At 61.5% G+C, this 4,662-nt stretch overlaps 1 non-coding gene across 1 annotated transcript; it reads left to right on the top strand.

The window, feature by feature from the left end:
• Positions 1 to 1,589: 1,589 nt before the first annotated feature.
• Positions 1,590 to 3,576, top strand: LOC148344914 (18S ribosomal RNA). The gene has a single exon (XR_015849006.1). It is a non-coding gene; the product is annotated as an 18S ribosomal RNA (ribosomal RNA).
• Positions 3,577 to 4,662: the final 1,086 nt, after the last annotated feature.

Genomic DNA, 4,662 nt, shown 5'->3' on the forward strand with positions numbered 1-4,662 from the left:
TTGTGTTATGTTGATTTCTGGTAATTTACTTTTTACTAAGTAGTCTTTCAGGTTTTTGTTTCTTTTAAAGGCTGAGATGATTTTGTAATCTTGGATTATGCTTGTGTTCTGTAGTGTCTGATTTATATTTTGTCCATTCATTCAGACGGGTCCATGTATTTTCAGCGACAGCCGCAGTACCGCCAAAATCCATGCAGCGGCGCTGGATTTATGGCCTCCGAAAGGCCCATTCATTCAGACGGGTCCATGTATTTTCAGCGACAGCCGCAGTACCGCCAAAATCCATGCAGAGGCGCTGAGTTTATGGCCTCCGAAAGGCCCATTCATTCAGACGGGTCCATGTATTTTCAGCGACAGCAGCAGTACCGCCAAAATCCATGCAGCGGCGCTGTATTTATGGCCTCCGAAAGGCCCATTCATTACCAACGGGGCTGCAGTAGCATCCCGCGGCCACGCAGGGGCAGATATTGTGAGGGAATTACATGGTAGTGGACGGAGCGCCCATGCATTTCCAATGGGAGTGCAGTACCTCAAAAATCCGCTAGAGGGCCCCGAACTTGAGGGCCCGGCGTTCCCTCAAGTGCCGATTTTATACCCCCTTCTCCAGCCGACAGCCAGAATTATATTAGGGACTCGCAATTTTGAGAGGTGAGCACCAGGGCTAATCAGCGGCCACCCGTGACCATTGAGTCCGACAGAGCAGAGGCTAGGGGCGGCCTCGCATCTCGCAATTACCGAGGGAAGATGCCGGTTCTCGAAAAATTTCTAAGTTTTTCAAATTTTAAAGTATTGAAGTATTTAGGGCGCTTCCCGCGGCCCTGGCTTTTGCATGTACCCCTCTAAGCTCCGGTTCTCGAAAAATGTCTAAGTTTTTCAAACTTTAAAGTATTGAAGCCGGACTTCCGCGGAGGCTGACAGGGGGCCTCCATCGAAGCACCCTTCACCCCCGGGTGAGCCGGCGTCGGCCCACGGGCCTGCCGGTTCCCCAACTGAGCGATTGGCACACGAGACCCGCCTCGGAGGGCCCACGTCGGCCGGCGCAAGCCGGTGTTCGGGCGTGCGGCTCCTCCGGCTTTGCGGGTCAAGCTCCAGCGCCGAGGATACTAGGCAAACGTTGGGCCCCCCCGAGCCGAGTGGATACCCGCCTCAGAAAGAGCTGGGGCGGTACGTACGGACGGCCTCACTAAGAGGGAACGGAAGCTACTAAAGCACACGTATAACTGTCCGATGTGCGAACGAAAGTGAGGCCGGACGAATCCGATACGAGTTACGAGTGAGGCGGGATCCACGGCTGGCACTCGCGGGGCCCTCTTGCGAAACCATGCCTCGGCGTGAACCTTTTGGCGGCAGAACCAAGACGAACCGAGGTCGAGCTTCCGTCTCGAGCCACACCCAGACGTCCGACCGTCGCGGAGCCCGACGCCACGCGTGCTAGGGCTCCGCGCGAAACATCGTTTCACGACACCCGCTCGTCAGCCCGTCCGAACGTATACGAGTGTCGCGCGGCCCCCCGGGCCCGGCTGTAGCCACAGCCTCGTCCCGGACCAGGGCCGCACCGCCACCAGCAGCGCCCCCCCGGCGGCAGACGCACTCTGGTTGATCCTGCCAGTAGCATATGCTTGTTTTCAAGATTAAGCCATGCATGTCTAAGTACGAATGGCCAGTACAGTGAAACTGCGAACGGCTCATTAAATCAGTTATGGTTCCTTTGATCGCTCCACCGTTACTTGGATAACTGTGGCAAATCCAGAGCTAATACATGCAAACGAGCGCCGACTCGCGGGCGGGGCTCCGGCCTCGCCCCGGGGACGCGTGCATTTATCAGACACAAAAACCCACGCGGTGTCCGGCGGGCGGGGGCTCAGCCGTCGCGCGCGTCCCCCGCGTCCGGCCTCCGCCTCTCCGGGCGGGGGCGTAAGCGGCGCGGGCGGCTCCGCGCGCGCCGGTCCTCGTTCCGCCGGCCCGGCCCCCCCTTTGTGTTGACTCAGGATAACCTCGTGCCGATCGCTCGCCCACCCGAGGCGGCGACGACTCATTCGAATGTCTGCCCTATCAACTTTCGATGGTAGACTCTGCGCCTACCATGGTGACCACGGGTAACGGGGAATCAGGGTTCGATTCCGGAGAGGGAGCATGAGAAACGGCTACCACATCCAAGGAAGGCAGCAGGCGCGCAAATTACCCACTCCCGACACGGGGAGGTAGTGACGAAAAATAACAATACGGGACTCGTTCGAGTCTCCGTAATTGGAATGAGCCGAACACAAACCCATCGGCCAGCATCCATTGGAGGGCAAGTCTGGTGCCAGCAGCCGCGGTAATTCCAGCTCCAATAGCGTATTTTAAAGTTGCTGCAGTTAAAAAGCTCCTAGTTGGACCCCGGGACGCGAGCTGACGGTCCGCCGCGAGGCGTGCATCCGTCTGTCCCAGCCCCTGCCTCTCGGCAAAAGCCCCCGTGATGCCCTTCGCTGGGTGTCACTCGCGGGGCCCGAAGCGTTTACTTTGAGGAAATTAGAGTGTTCAAAGCAGGCCACACGGCCGCCCCTGCATATCGCAGCTGGGAATAATGGAATAGGACTCCGGTTCTATTTTGTGGGTTGTCATGAACTGGGGCCATGATTAAGAGGGACGGCCGGGGGCATTCGTACTGCGCCGCTAGAGGTGAAATTCTTGGACCGGCGCAAGACGGACGAGAGCGAAAGCATTTGCCAAGAATGTTTTCATTAATCAAGAACGAAAGTCGGAGGTTCGAAGACGATCAGATACCGTCCTAGTTCCGACCATAAACGATGCCGACTCGCGATCCGGCGGCGTTATTCCCATGACCCGCCGAGCAGCACCCGGGAAACCGACCAAGTGTCTGGGTTCCGGGGGGAGTATTGTTGCAAAGCTGAAACTTAAAGGAATTGACGGAAGGGCACCACCAGGAGTGGAGCATGCGGCTTAATTTGACTCAACACGGGAAACCTCACCCGGCCCGGACACGGAAAGGATTGACAGATTGAAGGCTCTTTCTCGATACCGTGGGTGGTGGTGCATGGCCGTTCGTAGTTGGTGGAGCGATTTGTCTGGTTAATTCCGATAACGAACGAGACTCAAACATACTAAATAGTACCGCGGCCCCCCGCGCGGTCGGCGGCAGAAAACTTCTTAGAGGGACAAGTGGCTCTCAGCCACACGAGAATGAGCAATAACAGGTCTGTGATGCCCTTAGATGTCCGGGGCTGCACGCGCGCCACACTGAGCGTATAAGCGCGTCGTCTATCCCCGCGCCGGCAGGCGCGGGTAATCCTATGAACCCCGCTCGTGACAGGGCCTGGGGATTGCAATTATTTCCCACCAACGAGGAATTCCCAGTAAGCGCGGGTCATTAGCCTGCGTTGATTAAGTCCCTGCCCTTTGTACACACCGCCCGTCGCTACTACCGATCGGATGGCTTAGTGAGGTCCTCGGATAGTCCCCGCCGGGGCCGGCCCCGGCTCCGGCGGTGTGCCAGAAGACGGTCGAACTTGACTATCTAGAGGAAGTAAAAGTCGTAACAAGGTTTCTGTAGGTGAACCTGCAGAAGGATCATTAACGTACGAGCGGCAGCAGATCCGCCTCGGTACACCCCCGACGAGCCAGACGCCGAGGGCGGCGGGTCGTCGCAGGCGGAGGAAGAGGGTAGACCGGGACGGGACGGGACGGGGGGCGCGGCGCGGGTCACTCCCGGGCCGCGCGTCGGAGCGAGTTCGGCGGGCGCCACGCGGCGCGGCGCGACGCGAGAAAAGGCGGCGGGCGATGTCGCGCTACCTCCGTGCGAGCGGGGTAGCGCGCTCGTCCGACGACCCCAGTAGCGCGGCGCGGCGCGACGACAGGCGACCGCCAGCGACGGGCGAAAGGCGGCGGCCGTGCGCGGGACCCCCGTAACCGGGGAATCCCCCTCTGCCGACGACCCTAGCTCGGCGCGGTTCTCGCGCTTCCGGCGCGCGCTTCCGGGGCGGCACTCGCCTCGACGACCTCCCGTCCTTTAAAGGTAACGGTTCGGGCCGGCGCCCCGGCGTCCGTCCGCCCGTCGGTGTCGCGTGTCCGTGCGGCGCGGGGCTGCTCTCGGCGAGGGTCGCCGAGCAAGCGGATCCCCGCACGGATCACAACGGCCGTATGGCGGCGGCGTCGGGACGCCCGCCCGAGACGAAGGTTCAGGGCGACGAAACGGTGCTCCCACCGGCTACCTTTTTCCCCGGCCAAACGCGTCCGTCGGCCGGAGCCCTCGAGGGGCCGCGTAGCGCGCGCGTGGGCCGGCCCCCGGACACCGGAGTCCCTCCCGGGGCTCCGGACACCGGGGGTTCGGTTCCGCGCGGTCCGCCGCGGTCTCCTCTGTCCATCCATAGTCCGGGCAGGCCGCGGCCGGGTCGGGGGCCAGTCCCCCCTCGGTGTCAGCGCGGTCGCGCCGCCCTTGTAAACCAAACCCACTCGCTGACGGGTAGCAACACCCAAAGCGTCGCTTCGCGGCGCGGCGGGGCTTCCAAGTCGGATGGCCTTCCGGGGTCCGGGTAGGAGACGCCGGGGGCCGGCCTCAGCGCCGAGCCCCCGACCTACCCGGCGAGTCCGGTCGCCGAGTCGTGTCAGGCCCGAGCGGGAGACGCCGGGCGCCGGCCTCAGCGCCGAGCGCCCGACCTACCC

The sequence above is a fragment of the Urocampus carinirostris genome, unplaced genomic scaffold (genome assembly GCF_059441175.1).
Source record: "Urocampus carinirostris isolate Australia breed hairy pipefish unplaced genomic scaffold, RoL_Ucar_1.0 HiC_scaffold_188, whole genome shotgun sequence".
In the NCBI taxonomy this organism is placed as follows: Eukaryota; Metazoa; Chordata; class Actinopteri; order Syngnathiformes; family Syngnathidae; genus Urocampus; species Urocampus carinirostris.